General features: G+C 46.6%; 1 long non-coding RNA gene across 1 annotated transcript in view; it reads left to right on the top strand.

Moving 5' to 3' along the window:
• The window catches only part of LOC109502248, a 29115-nt gene extending 16459 nt beyond the window's left edge, over positions 1-12656 (top strand). Inside the window, exons 2-5 of the long non-coding RNA XR_002744426.2 lie at positions 3831-3913; positions 8588-8962; positions 12327-12367; positions 12472-12656. This is a non-coding gene — a long non-coding RNA (uncharacterized LOC109502248). The remainder of the gene's footprint in view (positions 1-3830; positions 3914-8587; positions 8963-12326; positions 12368-12471) is intronic.
• The last annotated feature ends 5586 nt before the right edge of the window (positions 12657-18242 follow it).

The following is an 18242-nucleotide window of genomic DNA, read 5'->3' as shown; positions in this document are numbered from 1 at the left end:
GATGATGTTATTAAAGCCTTCTTATTCCTGCTGCTCTTCTTTTTTTTTAAATTTTTTAGTGTTTTTTTATTTTTGAGAGAAAGAGAGAGAGAGAGAGAGAGAGAGACAGAGTGCGAGTGGGGGAGGGGCAGAGAGAGAGGGAGACACAGAATGCGAAGCAGGCTCCAGGCTCCGAGCCATCAGCACAGAGCCTGATGCAAGGCTCAAACTCACAGAACCGTGAGACCATGACCTGAGCCGAAGGCGGGCACTCAACCAACTGAGCCACCCAGGCGCCCCTGGCTGCTTTCCCTCTGATTGCAGCATTTGGCTTGATGAGCCGGGGACACCATGGGCCTGAGAAGCAGGAACCCTGACTTTCGGATTGAGTTGCTGGGTGAGCCTTAGCCTCGCTTGGGCCTGTTTTCCTATCTGTGCAAAGAAGGGGCCGTATGGGATAATAGTGAGCTGGCCTTTCTGGTTCAAAAAGTCTGTATACAAATGTGCTGAATCACCCTCTACTTTATCATTCTTTGAGGTAAAACCAACCCTAAATCTTGGAGCCTGATAGACTTTGAAATTGGCCCTCATTTTAATTCTCAAGTTCTTAGCGTGAGAGCAACATTCAATATGGTTCTGAAATATCTCATGCAAAAAAGTGCCAGAGTCATAGACTGAAATATTTATTTGAATATAAATGAACTCAGATTTGCCAAAATACGTTCCCCCTGTTGTCATGGACACAAATGCCTGACTTTCTGATTTGCATTTCTGTTTTAATGGGTACAATATGTTTCAGCTCCTCATTGGTGCTGGGATTGGATATGAGAAACTCACCCTTCTGTGAGCTCCCCAAAATGTCAGCCAGTGGGGAACTTTTGTGCCTCTAGTTCTGCTTCACTGAGCCAGTGGGAAGTAAGTTTGTGTCCCCACGGGGTCAGGACGGTGGCTCAGAAGACTCCTGGCCCCTCTCCCTGCCAGCTTCTCTGGGAGATACTAGCAGTGGATTCTAGAGAGGCCAGGGTGCCTTCCACCTGCTGCCTCTCGTGGTCTCTCTTCCTCCTGCCTCCTCGGAAGACCACCGTTGCAACTTGTTCTTGAATAGTGAGGGTTGTAGGAAGTCTTGCACAGATATTCCTGGTCCCTGCCAACAATGTTCCTTTCTTGTGCTCCCTCTTGGTCCTAGGTCACCAACTGCCCTCCCTCTAAGCTCAAATCCTCAGACTCACATTCTCCCTTGCCTCTTCACCTCAACAAAGACAGTCGCCAAATCTCCTGATTCTAATTCTACCCCCAGTCATTCTCCCTGCTCTCACTGAGCCTTGTTTTCCATGTGTCAGGGAGCAAAGTCTTTCTAAAATGCTAACGGGATCTTGGTATAATTTTTCTTAAAACCCTTTAGTGGTTTGACCCTGATGTTAGGAAAAAGTCCAAAATCCCTGCCATGGCTTTTGAGACACTGCCCTCTCTGGCTCCTTATCTCTCTTTTCAATCTCATCTCGCTGCATTCCAGGCACACTGGCCGTCTTTGTGTGTCATGCTCCAAATCCCTCATGGCCTTTGCACAGGCTGTCCCTTCACGTGGAGCTCTTTCGTCTTGGCCCCGAGAGGACACTTCTCAGTTTTCAGGTTTTACTTTAGATGTCTCTCGTTCAGGGAAGTCTTCTCTGATATGCCCGATAGGTTATAGAGGCCTTAGATAAATGTTCAGGCATCCCCTGGACTTTTTGTCTATGGGCTTGTCACAGTTGGAATTAAATACCGATCTCGTGTCTAACTTGTCTGCCAATCCCTAAGCTCAGTGATGGCTGGGATCAGGTTGGCACAGTTTGCCATTATATCTCCAGCCCCCTGTGGAGTGTCAGGGACATTACTTGAATGAAAATGAGTTCTTTGGACTGGTTGTCAGAATAAATTTCTAAATCACAAATCTGACCCCATAAGCCCCCAACCCACAACAAAACCAAGTAACTCAAACTTATCCCAGGGCTCGTTGAAAAAAAGAAAAAAAGGCAAAATTCCCCAGCATCACACACATGGGCCACTGGAGTCGGACTCCCAGCCCATCTTCCCAGCCTCATTGCCTCACAAGCCTGCCGGACCCTGCACCCTCCAGGTACACCTGCCCCTTCAGAATCTCGTGACCCACACGTGGCTGCCATGCTCTGGTCTTGGTGCTTACTGCTGTATTCTTCTTTTCCTTTCTCTGTGGAGAACTTCAACATACCCTTCAAACCCAGCTTGGATGAAGGAACCAAGGCCTTCCCCTCCTCTGAGAAGCCTCTTCCACCCCCAACCAGCTGGTTCAGCTCTGCTGGGTTGTATTACTCATGTAGAAGCTTAGAGCCTGTGTAACCCTCTTGCGAGTTGAGTTGCTTTAGGACAGGAAGCCCATCTTATTCTCCTGTGGCACCTGTGACCAGGCCCACAGTGTGACAAGGGGACATCGTTTCTCCTCTCCTCATACTTTCTCTCTGCTCCTGCCTCCCTTCGTGCCTGGAAGTGTCCCCTCTCCAACCCCTTCTTAACTGTGCCCTCCCACGGGAGATGTTGATAATCTGATGGGTCAGAGTAAGGACATTCTCTGGAACAAATTGCACTCGTGGGTGGCATGTCTGGATCTTAAAGGCAGGGATGGAGGCTCTGCCCCTCTTCCACCTGCGAAACCAGCCAGGCATGCAGCCCTACCTCCTTCCTCTCTGATGAGAGAGGTGTCACATGGGGCCTGCTCCGAGGGTGTCACCATCCTAGGTTTGGAGGTTCAGGCCCCCCCCCCCCGGCAAAGCTTTCCTCCTGGTCTCAGCTTTTTCCGCAGAGCCCTGCATATAAGGGGGTGAGGGATAGACACTGGACCCATTACCAGTTGCCAGGAACAAAGGCTGCTTTGTTTCCTATGTGACTACGGTGCCTGATGTGTGTGCTTCACCAGCCAGGCCTCCGTGGCCCACGCTGACACCCTCATGTGGTCACTGAAACGCACGTCCCCAATTCAGAGTGCCTGGGTTCAAATCCTGGCTTGGCTACTTGCGGACTGAATGACTTTGGGCCAGGGACCAGGCCTGCATTTCCTCATCTAAAGAACGGGGACATCCATGGTGTTCACCTGTGAGGGCTGTTGTGAAGATCAGGTGAGAGATTCTGATCATGATGCCTGGCACCCAAGAAGCACCGAGTGGCAAGGAGGGGCACCCAGGAAGCACCGAGTGGCAAGGAGGGGCACCCAGGAAGCACCGAGTGGCAAGGAGGGGCACCCAGGAAGCATCCAGTGGCAAAGAGGGGCACCCAGGAAGCATCCAGTGGCAAAGAGGGGCACCCAGGAAGCACCGAGTGGCAAGGAGGGCACCCAGGAAGCACTGAATGGCAAGGAGGGGGACCCAGGAAGCACCGAGTGGCAAAGAGGGGCACCCAGGAAGCATCCAGTGGCAAAGAGGGGCACTGGTAGGGTGCCGGAGTATAAGCTTTCCGAGGGCACGCATGTGCCAGGCTTGTTCGGGGCTGCATCTGTCGCTCCTGGAGCCGAGCCCGACACATAGCAGGTGCTCGGTGAATGCCAATTGTATGAATATTAGTGTTCCCGTTGTTAATAATGTGTGGGAGGCACTCTATAAAGCTTTTAAGATGAGTGAATGGATACATGAACGTCTCTCCAAAGCCAGCCTCCGGTACACAGGCTCACTGAAAGATATAAAAGAGTCTGTTTTAATAAAATCACACACTACATGGGCATAGACCGGGGAAACCTCTCTACTTCGCGGTTATCTGAAATGTGGGCGGAATTCTCTAGTTTTGGACAGCACTGGCATTTTAGAACAGTCACGCGGCGGGAATGATGTCCTTCATTCTTTCCTCAGGGGTTGTTGACCTCCTCCCTGTCTCAAGTTCACTTCTGGGTCCGACAGACACAGATGGGCCTCAAGGAGCTCCAGGCTCACAGGTGAGATTGTGGGCAGCACCTGGGGGACGCTGTCAGGTACCCCCCATGATCTGTGACTTCAGCTCCAGCTCTGTCCCTTTCTAGGTGAATCCCCTGAAGATTCCCCTTCCTCTCTCTGGAACTTTTATGGTGGGGCTGGACTGGGTCAGTAGCGTTCCTTCCTGTGAGCAGAGGAATCCTTTGTTCTAGTGAAAATTCTATGTGGAAAGTGAGGATAAAAGCAGATGAAAGGAAGCTGATGCGGAAAGGAGAGGTGGGCTCCGTCCATTTGCTGGGTCCCTGCCCTCCCTTCTCCTACTCCCCCACCTCAGGCACGCCAAGGGTGGGGACAAGGGCCCTCCAGCAGTATTCATGATTTCGTGAGGTAATGCAACGTAAGCAGGGTGTCCTGGACTGCCCGAGGAGGTTTTGTTATTTTTTGTTTTCTAAATCAATTTTTATTTATTACTTATTTATTTAATTTTTTATAATTGTTTTAAAGTTTATTTATTTATTATTGATAGAGAGAGACAAAGAGCACAAGCTGGAGAAAGGCAGAGAGAGAGAGAGAGAAACAAAGAATCTGAAGCAGGCTCCAGGCTCTGAGCTGTCATCCCAGAGCTGGACAGAGGTGGCAGGGGGAGGGGGTAAGGGCCTCAAACTCACCAACCCAGAGATCATAACCTGAGCAGAAGTCAAACGCTTAACTGATTGAGCCACCCAGGCATCCCTAAATAGATTTTTATTTTAAATTAGTTTTATTTATTTTTTTAAATGTTTACTTTTATTTTTTTAATTTTATGTTTTGTTTTTTAAAAATTTACATCCAAATTAGTTAGCATATAGTGAAACAATGATTTCAGGAGTAGATTCCTTAGTGCCCCTTCCCCATTCAGCCCATCCCCTTCCCACCACCCTTCCAGTAACCCTCAGTCTGTTCTCCATATTTATGAGTCTCTTTTGTTTTGTCCCCCTCCCTGTTTTTGTATTATTTAAATGTTTATTTTATTTTATTTATTTATTTTTTTAATGTTTATTTATTTTTGAGACAGAGAGAGACAAGAGCATGAACGGGGGAGGGGCAGAGAGAGAGGCAGACACAGAATCGGAAGCAGGCTCCAGGCTCTGAGCCATCAGCCCAGAGCCCGACGCGGGGCTCGAACTCACAGACGGCGAGATCGTGACCTGAGCTGAAGTCGGACGCTTAACCGACTGAGCCATCCAGACGCCCCTTAAATGTTTATTTTTGAGAGAGAGAGAGAGAGAGAGAGAGAGCGCACAGGCATATGTACCCATGTGAGCAAGTGGGGGATGAGCAGAAAGAGGGAGACTGAGGTTTGGAGGTGAGGCGGGCTCTGCGCTGACAGGAGAGAGCCTAACACAGGGCTCGAACTCACTAACCAAGAGATCATGACCTGAGCCTAAGTCGGACACTCAACTGACTGAGCCACCCAGTTGCCCTAAATTAGTTTTAGACTGAGAGAAAAAGTGTGAAGAGAGTACAGAGAGCTGCCATATAACCCACACCAAATTCCCCCTATTATTAACTACTTATGTCAGTCTGGTACATCTATCACAATCCCAACCAATACTGATGTGTTGTTATTAACTAAAGTCCATACTTCATGAACACTTCCTTAGTTTTCCCCTAATGTCTTTCCTCTGTTCCTGGACCCCGTGCAGGACACCACATTCCATCATGTGGATGATGAGGACACCAACTCATCATGGCTTCTCAGGCTCCTCATGGCTGGGATAGTTTCTTAGACTTCCCTTTTCTTGATGATCTTGACAGTTTTGGGTAGAATGTCCCTTGGCTGGGATTAGTCTGGTATTTTTCTCATGATTAGCCTGGGGTTATGGATTTTTGGAGAAAGACCCCGGAGGTGAATGCCATCCTCATCACATCACACCATATCAAGGATGTATCCGATCCACGTGACTCATCACTGCTTGATCAGCTGGGTGAGGCATGTTGGTTGGTTTCCCCACTGAAAAGTTGCTCTTTATCCCTACTTTCCATACTCTTTCCATACTCCGTACTCTTTGGAAGGATGCCCTAGGACCTGAAGGTGGAGAGTTATGGTCCACCTCTTTGAGGACAGAGGATCTACATAAATTATTTGGAATTCTTTGCATCAGACATTTGTCTCTTCTCCCCCTTTATTTATTGGTTCACTCATTTATCTTTGTATGGACTCATATATATTTATTTCATACTTTGGTTGTAGTCCAATACTATTTTTTTTGTTGATTAAATCATATCCAGAGGGTTTTGATTTCAGAAGGACTTGGGCACCGGCTGGTCCTGCCCCCAGAAGGAGCCTGTCGGTGGGGAGACAGAGTTTGGTGCAGGAGGAGGGATGGGGCTATTGGTTATGGAGGCCTCCACTCCATCTGTGCTCTGTGCTGGAGGAGGGTCCCTGGCAGCTGCTGCCGAGGATATTTTGGGGAGGTGGGAAAAGTGGAGGCAACCCCCACCCCTGCTCACCACCCTCGAAGAATCAGAAAAGAAGTAAAGACGCTAAAGAAAAGCCAGCTTAGCTGGAGCCCACTCTCTGTTCTCCTGAGTGGTGTTGATGGTGGAAAGTAAAGGGCCCGCTACGTGCACTTACACCGTCTTCTGTCACTGTGTCACATGTTGACAACCCTGTTGTGTACACTGGGGCGCAAAGCAAAAGGAGAGGCTCAGTGATTTCACCTGCATGTGCAATTCAAAAGCAAGACCTCCTTAGTGGGAAGAAAACGGAAGTGGGGTGTGTGTGTGTGTGTGTGTGTGTGTGTGTGTGTATGTTAAGACTGGTCCTGATGATTCATGGCATCTGCAGAGGGAACGGACCCCAGCACCAGCACGGGGATTTAGCAGTTCGAGAGGGGCTGTTGGGGGGCAGGAGACTTGAGTTCCAATCCCTGCCCCATTGTCAGCTTGCCAAGAGGCACTGGGCAGGATGCCCTAAGTCACACATCCCTGGGTCTTGGATTCCTTACCTGTGAAGCGTGGGTCTTAGGAGCAAAGAGAATATACCATCAGCAGCAAGGCCAGTGATAATACTGCCTTTATGAAGTTCTTACTGTGTAGTAGGTGCTACATTAGGTGCTCTCTACATGCATCATCTCATTTCGTCCCCACAACAAACCTGAGAGGGCAGTGCTATTCTCCACTGATGCAGATGAGGAAACAGGTTCAGGTATGGTGAGGCCAATAGATCAGGAAACGGTTGCCACTGGAAAGACAGGTTGGTACTCACAGTTACCAAGAGGAGGGAGCCACGCAGGGCCAGGGGAGGAAGCCCCAGGGCTGGTCAGGTAGAAGAGATCACAGTTGATGGCCGATCTGGGAATTGGATCTTCTCCCCAGGACTGGGATGCTTATGATTAAGAACACAGGTGCTGGTGCAGATTCCCTGGGCTGAGATGCTGTGCAACTCAGGCCACTTGTCTCAGCTTTCTGTGCCTCCACTCCCTCATCTGTAAACAGGATCAGTAATAGAATTTTCCAAGAGGACAGAGGCTCTGTCATCTGAGACATGGTCCTGGAAGGAAAACCTGTGCAGGGGAGCTGAGACAGCTTCAGGATACAGATGCATACAGTTCAAGCTCATTAATTCAGACTTCGGTGGTCTGCAGTCTAGGGTGATTTGAAGCCAGTAAAACCGGGCTTCCTTTTCACTATTAATAAGAGTGTAAACAAGACTGGGGGGGGGAGGCGCGCAGGGAAACTAAGGTAGGCCATTGTTATCATAATATTGCAGGGGAATGTTAATTCACACAAGCAAACAAACTATTTTCAACTACTTTGAGGCTGCTGTTTACATATCAACAGTGTGCTAATTGCAGATGACTCCTCTATTTCTCTGTGCCGCCTTGGGTCTATTCTGTTAGCTTTTGGTGGGAGCATTTTTTACATTTGAAGACAGTTAGTTATCCTGCTTGTCTTTAAAAATACTCTGTAATTTGGATTCTTCTCTTCACCTCGCTATTTACTAACCATTGAGGATCCCCAGGATTGAGGTAGGGTTGCTCACAGGAGAGCGTTGCCTTTGAGAGGTGGGCAGGGGCTGATGGAGAGCTACAGAGAGCTCTGGGCATGGAGGTGCGTGAGCAAAGCCTTCTCAGAAGGGACCCTCTGCTTGGATCTTGAAGAGTGATGGGTCTGACTTGATCTGGGACCCATTGCTCAGCTCACGCCCCTCTTACCTGTCTTGTGCACTTCACCTGTCTGTCCAGCCCCCCTTTCTTATTTGCCCTACCTTTCAGGTGCTCCGCTGCCAGATTAGATCCCCAGGGCCAACCCCCCTTGGAAGGCATCACCTCTTGGGGGATGGGGCTGGGCTGTGTGGGACCTGGGAAGCCCAACAAATTGCCCCTCTGAACTCATAGGACAAGACTTTAGGGCAGGAGGGTAGAGTAGTAGTTCTCAAATCTGGCTGCACATTAGAATCACCTAGGAAGCTTAAAAATTTTTTTTTGAATTCCCAGGTCCCACCTCAGATCAATTAAGTCAGTAGGGTGGAGGGTCACAGCTGTAGAGTTTATTACTTACACTGCTTGAAGGAACGCTTGATCCCACTATATCTTACATGGCTGTCACACTCTTCTGTGTGTTTTCCTTGCTTCTCCCTCATTAACGAGCGTAACGAGTTCATTACTTCCATTAAGTCAGCCAACCTTTATTGAGTGTCTGCTTTATACCAGGCATGAAACCATAATTTGGAGATCCAAAGATGGATGGCGTAGTTCCTGCCCTCAGGACTTCGTAACTGGGGAGAGAGAAACATGCAATGAAAATGGTAACTCTAGTGTGGCCAATGCTGTCATGGAGGAGGGGCACCATTGTGCAGGAGCACAGAGGAGGCAGTGGAGGACTCAGCTTGGAGGGGACGGAGAACGTTTCCTAGAAGATCTAATAGCATCAACGGTGCACCTTGAAAAGAGAGTAGGAATTCTCCAGGCAGAGGGAACAGCATGTGCAAAAGCCAGGAAGTGTGAGGCTGGGTTGTGCTTTTATCCCTCTGTGTCAGACACCGCGTTGAGCACTTCACGTTCATGAACTCTTCCTAATCCCACAAGGTAAGGACTATTTTTACCTCTAGTTTACAAATTAGGAAACCGAGGCATAGGGACGTCAGACAATGTGGCTAAAGTCCCACGGCTGGTGAGTAGAGAGGTTGAGATGGAAAACCAAGCTTCACCCAACCCCAGAGCAAGATCTAGGTAAGGAGGGTGGGAGGGGGTGGGGAAGGGTGGGCAACAGGGTGGGGGATGTGTGTGACAAGGATAGTGCTCGAAATGGGACCTCACATTTATAGACTGTTTATGTAGTGCTTCATGATTTCTAAAACACATTTCCATTCCCTTGGTGCCCATCCGTTCCTGGTTGGACTGACTTTCCAGCACCACCACTCAGCCCCCCTAAAGCCAGATGAATACAGGAAGGGCAGTCAGGGCTCTGGACCAGTGTCAGGGTGAGCGGAAACTCTGCGTGGGGGGTCAGTGGCCTTGGAGCTCCCAGGCTACACTGTGGGACTCTCTGGCTCTGACTGGGGAAGCGCTATGCTGTGATTGCCTGGGGCACAGAGGGCATAACTTGGTGACTTTAGGGATTCCTGCGGTCAAGGGTTAAAGACTGTCATTGATCTGAAGCAACACAGACAATCGTTTTGGTGCCACTTTTGGATCCCCATGAAATACCCACAGTTTCTCTGAGGTTGTCCATGGTTGTGATACTATATGTATATCTTTTGTAAGAATGACATTCTTGGGGCAGAGCTAAGAGATCGCTTTTAAAAAGCAAGAGCTCTGGGCTTTGAGTCAGTGGAGCTTGTCTTGCTCTTAGGGCAGTAGGTAAGTGACCTGTTCATAAGGCAGGAGGGGTAAGATGGTCTCACAGTGCATAGGGTCAATCTGCTTCCTAGAACTTGGCTGGGGGGTCATTTGTAATTCCTGAGGCTGGTTTTGAGGGACAAGGACCACTTGGTATTACAACTGAGCTCAGGTGAAAGCTATAATCACATATGTTACCCTGATGAAAGTGAAGACTTGTTTAAAATGCATATCTCTGAGAATCTTCTCTTGCAGAGACAAATGAAGTAGTTTGAGGAATCGGCTGAGTCGATGTTAAACACAAAGGGGATGAAATTAACTAAAGGGGAGGGGTGGGATTGATCCCCATGCTTGAAGCCGTGAGTCTTGCTTGGTTTGACCTATCCATGACAACCTCTGATGTCTGTGAGGGGACACACCTCAGAATGCATCCTCTCTTCACAGGGCAATGAGGAAATGAGATAAGCAGATGTCATAGGAGGCATTAATGGGCAGTGGTTCTTATGCAGGGCTAGTCTATACAGCATCTGAGTAAGAACTACAAAAGGGAGCCCCTTCTGGAAGGAAGCAGCCTTGAGAGTGCCCGCTTGGCCAACAATGAGACTCTGGTTTCTCTTGTCTCTCTGCTCTGGTGGCCCAAATGCCTTTGTGGAAACCGTGTACCAGTTTCTGTGCCTAGCAGCCCTGTTTGCAGGGGTCCTGAGGTTGAGGTTGGTTCTTTCTCTGTCTCTCTGCCTCAGTCTGCAACAAACATGTGGCTGGATAGGAGCAGCACAAGCCAAGAGGAGGTGGAGTTTGGTTGCCAGCCAGAGACATCTCGGGACACTCTTCCCCCAGGTCTATCTGAGAAGCCATGGGCCTGAGGACTGAGCATCCCAAGAGACCTTCTTGAAAGCTCCCTCGGGCCTGACACTGGCAGTGTCACCAGGGAATCATTGGGAGGCACCTCTTGTGTGCCAGAGGATGTCTTAAGAGCCAGGTACTGAGCTAAGGAAGGACCACAGATTTTGTGGCTTAAAACAACACAAATTTATTCTCTTCTTGTTCCGGAAGTCAAAAGTCCAAAATGGGTTTTATTTGTTTAAAATCAAAGTGTTGGCAGGCCTGCGTTCCTTCTGGAGGCTCTTCAGGAGCATCCATTTCCTTGTATTCCTGGCTTCTAGAAGCCGTCTGTATTCTTTGGCTGGTGCCCCTTCCCTCCTCTTCCAAGTCGGCTACGTACAAGTAGTATTTTCACAGCTTTCTCTTTGATGCTGACCTTCCTGCCTCTCTCTTATGAGGATCCTTGTGATTAGTTGTAATTGTAACAACCTGGATAATCCAGGATTGTCTCTCCATCTCAAGATCCTTAACTAAGTCACATCTGCAAACTGCTCTCTGCCACATAAGATAACCTAGTCACAAATTCCCAGACATAGGACTAAAATGTGGACTTCTTTGGGGGCCATCATTCTGTCTACCATGGGACCTATATGTTTTGCCTTTTTTGGTTTGTTTGTTCACAATGTCTATGTCTCTGTCAGACTGTGAGCTTCTTGAGGATGAGAATTGTATAAAATTCATATCCTTGGCATGTATCACATTACTTAACACAGGAGCTGTTGGCAGATACTAGTTCTTTAACAAGTACATCCTGACTCTTCACCTTATGGGTAAGATCACTGAAGCCTAGACAGATGTGTGGCTTGTTTAAGGTTATACCGATCTAGCTGGGTTCAGAATCCAGGTCATCTGAGTCTTTCCACTTTCCTGTTCAAATAGACAATGGTCCAAAGTCTCAGTGTACAAGACAGCCTATCCTTCTCCATTAGGATGACATTGACATCCCTCCCAACATTGCTGCCTGGGGTTGTTTAGAAGGACATTACCTGTCCATACAGAATGGAGCCTCTGTATGGCTTCTTACCATACAGAGTAAGAATCCTCCTCCTATGGATTTCTTCCATAAGAAAGAATCCAGGCTATGGAGCCTCTAAGACCTCGGTCTAATTCTGCTTCCACTTTATAGCAGCTAGCTATTGCTGTGTAACAAATCATCCCATAATCTAGTGACTTAAAACAACAATAATTTATAATTTCTCATTAGTTTATGGGTTGGTGGGGGTCCTGCTAATCTAGGCCTGACTCAGTTAACCTTTGATAGGTTTGCTTGTGTCTGTGGTCATCTACTAGGTCAGCTGGGGGCTGGCTGGTCTGGGATGTCCTGAGCTGGGACAAACCAGCTTTGTTCCATGCAGTCTCTTATCCTCCAGTGGGTAAGCCAAGGCATGTAGTCATGGCTGTGGTAGGTTCTGAGAGAGAGAGAGAGAGAGAGAGAGAGAGAGAGAGAGAGAGGAAGGACACCAGCTCACAACTGGTGCATCATCATTTTTGCTGTATCCTCTTGACCAAAGCAAATCGGAGACTAGATTCAAAGGGTATGGAAATGTCTCCGCTTCTTTATGGAAGGATCAGTGAAGTCTCATTAATACAGGGAGGGGTGGAAAATTAAGGACAACTGTATAGTTAATCTAGCTCATGCCTTGACCCCATGACAATAATAAGACCAGCAATTACTATTATTACTGTTTTTGTTACTGTTATTACATAATAATCATTCCTATGATTACAGTTACTACAAGGACTGGCAGAAAACCATGGTCCTGATAAGAGGTAACAGATACTGGCGTGATGTTGGTGAGGACAGGGAGGAGGTCAAAGCATGGCCGTTTTTCAGGTTACTGAGCACCTATTACCTTTTCCTTCCATCTCATAAGGAGGTGACTGTCATCAAGGATAAATATGAAAACAGCATTTAGGGGCAGCGTGGGACTTGAATTCAGAGGACCTGGATCCAAGAACTGGTTCTTCATCTTATTGGCTGTGAGAATTTGGACAAATTATGGTACCTCCCTGAATCTCAGTTTCTTTACCCATTAAGTGGAGATAATAGTACATACTTCCCAAGCCTGTGATGTGAGGTGACTCAATTGTGATGGGTGAAGAAGAGCTTTGTGAGCAGGAAAACACTAGGCAAATATTCCATAATCAGTTCTTTCCTCTTTGTCTTCTACATTTGTGCCCTCAGAGGCTCAGGCTGTCTCAGGATGATGAGCTTTAAGAAGCTGATGGAAGTTACTTGGCTCTCTGGCTGTCTGTGAGCAGGAAACTTACCTTAACTTGTGTGTTTTCCAGCAGTTATTCAAGCTGAAAAGTTTCATAAAAAGGGACAAACTCTGAATGTTCAACCTTCTAAAAATCAAAAGGGATGACTCACAGGTCATTAGCATCCCTGGAACACAGTGGCTTCTGTTTTATTGCTATTAAGTAGGATTTAGCTCTATTTTATTAAGGCAATTTCTACAATCATATGAGAGGTTAATGCATTTCACACATAATCCACTGCCTAGCTCACTAAATGCTGAACCCATTAAAGCCAAGCCATGCAGGGGAGGGTTTCAAGACAGAGTGACAAATTATGGGTGGTGTGCAATGAGTGACTAAAAGTATCTGAGGTTTTTTTTTTTCTCTTTAAAATTTGAAATGTGTTCTCCAGCAGGAAGATAAGAGGGCTGTCCTAGCAAAAATACTTAGGAGTTTGTTGCTGCAACTGGCAAGCTCTTGTGGGCATCGATGGACTGATGTCCAGGTGCTGAATGACTAAGAGAGCATCTTTTCAACAGTTCCCAGCCCCCTGGCCACTTAGGTCTTCTTTTATTATTTCCCTACATCCTGGGACCTGAAAGACAGTATTTGCCAGGAATCCTGCATGTATTAAGCAATAATGGACTGCCCCGCCCTCTGTACTTCCTGCATCAAAGACATAGCTGGTTGGTTGGAGTTTTGAGCAGTAGCAGTCACGGCTATCCATTATATGGATATCTGAAGCCTGGAGAAGGAGACAGGAGCCAGATCATGGAAAACTTTGCCAATTATTTTTAGAGTAAACATCTAGATAAATACCTAGATATTTTGGGTAAATATCCAGGGGCGGAATTGTTGGGTCAAATGAGGAGCATATGTTTAACTTCTCCCATACTGTTTTCCAAGGTAGTAACATTTTGCATTCCTACCAGCAATGTATGATAATTCCAGGGGCTCTACATCTTTGAAACCTGAGCCATTCTGATGGGTTTCTAGTGGCTTCTCATGCTGTTGTAATTTGTGTTTTCCTGAGGACAGGGGATATTGGCATCTACCTGTGTATTTACTGAGGGCAGGATTTTAAACAGTGGACTCATGGGGTCCAGTCTGTGTTTTAGGCTCTTGAACCAAGATGCCAACTAAGTTCTTGAATTTGATTTCTCCTCATTGTTCCTGCTGAAGTTGTTACAACCAAAGTAACAGGGAAATTCTACATAATTTCTGAAAACCACAAAGAGATCTTAGCCACTTCTCTGAGACCTCCGAGAGTTTTAGCAAAACAAAACAAGATAAAAATGGAAGTGGACAACTCAGGTAGAGGCAGGTACTGGCTGCTTGCTCTGCTATCCATTGGTTGGTGGAGGGAATGAAACAATTTTACTCTGCCCTGCTCCTTAGTTCTTCTTGGATCAGAGTGGTACAAATGGAAATAAGGGGAAAGTTCTATGTTAGAAATTTCTGGTGGCAGAGGAAGGAGTAAGATTCAGGCCTTTTACGGCCATCTCTAAGACTGCAAAAATAAATAAATAAACCCTAAACAAAACATACCTAATATCCATTCTCCCTTTTTTTCATAGCAGAATTTTTAGTTGGTCAAGTGGCAACTCAGAATAAAAATTACATTTCTTAGTCTCCCTTACAGCTAGGTATGTTTATATGGTTGAGGTTTAGCCTCTGGAAGATAAGTAGAAATGATGATGGCCATCCCCAGGAAGTGTTCTTAAAGGGAGGTGTATGAGTTTCCCCCCAGCTTCCTACTTCTGGCTGGATTATGGACTTGAGGGCTGGAGTTGAAGCATCCACTTTGAGCTATGAAGTCAGACCCCATGCTGAGGGAGCTACAGCAGCAAGACTGAATGAGCCAGAACCCTTGACACTGTGGAACACTGAATCAAAGCTACACTGACAGGGACACCTGGGTGGCTCAGTTGGTTACACATTCGACTCTTGGTTTCAACTCAGGTCATTATCTCACGATTTGTGAGTTCAAGTCCCACGTCGGGGTCTGTGCTGATAGTGTGCAGCCTGCTTGGGATTCTCTGTCTCCTTCTCTCTGACTCTCCCTTGCTTGCTCTCTATCTCTCTCTTTCAAAATAAACATTAAAAAAAAGATACACTGACAGCTTCTGAATTTCTGTTTCTTGAGAGAGAAATGAACTTATATCTTCTTTAAACCAGTGTTATATATTTTTTTTAATTTTGTCATTGTAGCTGAAGCTAATTTTAATTTATGAACCCCAATTACTCTTTGCCCTTGGTCACTTTTGGGGAAGATATAGTAACTTACTAATTACTAGCGGATTACCCAAGGTGAAGATCAACAAGTATGAGGAAATGGTGAAAAGATGTTGGTTATGTGAAAAGACTTAGCAGTTCAAAGAGAGGGGCTGCCCATTCAGCACAAACATTGTATGTGATGGGAAAAATATTGCAGAAAGTATAGAAGAACTTTAAAAAGCCCTCCTTATTGTATGAGATGCCATTATGTTGATTTTAAAAGCTCAATCCGAAGGGACACCTGGGTGGCTCAGTCGGTTGAGTGCCTGATTCTTGATTTCAGCTCAGGTCATGATCCCAGGGTCATGGGATTGAGCCCCACATCAGGCTTTGTGCTGAGTGTGGAGCCTGCTTAAGATTCTCTCTCTCTCTCTCTCTCTCTCTCTCTCTCTCTCTCTCTCTCCCTCTGCCCCTCTTCCCTGCTTGTGCTCTCTCTCTGTAAAATAAAAATAAATAAAATAACCTGAAAACAATAAAGAGGTCTTAGAAAGAAAAGGTATGCTTTTCATTCACTTCTACTCCATCAAGGCTGTACCTAGCCAAATGAAAACTTTGAAGAGCAGCTGATTAATTAGAAAACTAGCTGAAGAAATTCTCCCAAAACTCAGATGAAGATTTTGAAGAGGTAGGACACAAATGATAAGCAAAAAGGAAAAGAACTTCAGAATGAATGTGGAATATAAGTAAAAGTAGACAGGGAGGGCCAGAGCCCCAGAAAATTCACTGTCCATTTGGTGGAAATCCCAGAAGCAGACTGCTTTACAGAGGTGACTCTATAATTGAAGAAGAGAGTGTCCTTGAGTTGAAAAACAAAATACATCTTCAAGTAGGCTTGGGGAAGGAACATTGAAGGAAGTTCAAAACTTTAGAGAGGGGCGCCTGGGTGGCTCAGTCGGTTGAGTGTCCGACTTTGGCTCAGGTCATGATCTCACGGTCCATGAGTTCGAGCCCCATGTTGGGCTCTGTGCTGACAGCTCAGAGCCTGTAGCCTGCTTCGGATTCTGTGTCTCCCTCTCTCTCTGCCCATCCCCAACTTGTGCTCTGTCTCTCAAAAATAAATAAATAAATGTAAAAAAATTTTTTTAAAAACTTTAGGGAATCAAATTGTTGACTGCTTTGCCTTCAAACTATGCTGACATATGATGGAAAATATTTATGAAGTTTGGAGGCTAAGTAATTGTGATTCTATAGTTTTTCCTATAAATAAACTATTAAAATCGTAACTGCTTTGGTTACTTACTGAAATAAAGCTGTTAAAATAATAGCTTTGGTTACTTACTATGTGACAGGCACTGCTCAAATCATATAGGTTGAATAATTTCACTTAACAACCTCAGCAACCACACAAGGTAGGCACTCTCATCCTTTTTATAGATGAGGAATTTGAGGCACAGAGAGGGTAAGTAACTTGCCCAAAGTCACACAGGAGAGGCAGAAGAGACGCAGTATAACTCAGCTCATGCTCCTAACCACCATACTACATTGCTTCCTAAAAAGTGTTGAGAAATATTAATCTCCTAGTAGGTGAACCAGACTTTAACAGATATATGTTAAGCTGCAACTATGATAAGTGCCAGTAGGGGGTGCTATAGAATTTTTATGCTTGGGAATCCAGCCTGTCATTTCCCAGATGAATGGCATGTAGCGACTGTTTATTGAATGCTTTCTTTCTATCAGGTACTGTCACCCAAAGGGAAAAACTAGGGGAAGGATCTGGGTGATGATTTTCCACTTACATGCAGCACAGAGAAACTCAGACTTGGGAGGAACCCTATCAGAGGAGAAGATTGTCTTCACCATATCCACTGTCTGCTGATAAACCCCATCAATGGGGAGCTCACTACCTCTTGCAGCACCCTACGCCTTCATTGGATACCTGGAGCCCAAACAGTCCCAGACTTCAAATCCGAGGTTGTTCTTGAGGGTTTGAGATAGAAAATGATCATGAAGTCCTGACTAGTTAACATTAAAGAGAATGGGACAATGTGCTTTAAATTGTCTTTCCAAAAGGCAGGTCACGCTTGTAATGGAAAAAGGAAGTGTTTATAAAGGCTGTGATGCAGGTTCTCAGGGGCCGATCTCGCAGTCTTGCCTCCTGGATGTCTGGAGTAGCCTCTAGTGCTCAGTGGGTCTCCCGACTTCCTGATTCACTCATTTATTCACTCATACTATCATTCATGGATTTTTTTTTTTGTACACACATCCATTCATTCACTCCTCCATTTACTTGTTTCATTCATTCATTGATTCAGTAGGCATTTGCTAGGCCCCTGCTGGCCTATGCGCAGGCCAGGGGAACAGGATCCATCCCTGGGAGGTTCTGCAAGGTATACGCTAAGACTCAAGTTACTATCTATGAAAAAGCCTGCAGATTCCCAGAGCGTGTGGGGTCTGTGAGAGTGGGGACTGCTCCCAGCATCCAATCAGAGGACCGGAACTGGGAGCTGAGGGGCAATTGTATGTGCTGTCCAGGCCCAGATAGGCAATTCACTGGAGGCACATGGCCCCAAGGACTTATGAGTAAATAAAACAGCACGTGAGTTTTCCAGTTAGCTCCCATTTTATCATTGAAGATCCAGGCCCAGACCTCATGGTCCTACGCCGCTGTCTGAAAGCAAGGTATGGGCCTTGCGTTAGTGCACATGGACAGTATAGGGAACCGTTATGTAGCAATCAGTTTGAAACCATTGACACTCTAACCAAACTCACAGTGTCAATATCTGAAGCCAGACACGAGTGGGGAGGTGGGGAGAGACCGGAACCAAGAGAACAATCGACTTGGTTTTAACATAGTTGTGAGGATGAAGGAAAGGCAGGATGCCCCTTGTAGGCCAGGGGAGTGCTTGGTCAAGGGTTGGGGTCAGGGCCACTGGGCAGACTGGCAGGTGGACCACAAAGCTTGAAGAGTAAGTGGAATTCAGACCCGGGGTTTTTGCTAGAACCTGGCGTGTGACCAGGGTTGATCTCGGGTTTGGCTTAGGGGCCACTTGGTACCAACAGCGCCTTCTTCAGGCACATCTTTTATGGAGCTGCTGCTTTCGCCCCGTACTGCATCTGGGTGTCTCCCAGGGCCGCCATCCCCAGCCTTCAAGAGCAGCACCCGGAGCAAGGAGCCGCCCACAGAAGG

This window comes from Felis catus, chromosome C1, assembly GCF_018350175.1.
Source record: "Felis catus isolate Fca126 chromosome C1, F.catus_Fca126_mat1.0, whole genome shotgun sequence".
Classification (NCBI taxonomy): Eukaryota; Metazoa; Chordata; class Mammalia; order Carnivora; family Felidae; genus Felis; species Felis catus.
The sequence above is the reverse complement of the archived record's forward strand: the minus strand, read 5'-3'. Positions and strand labels throughout refer to the sequence as shown.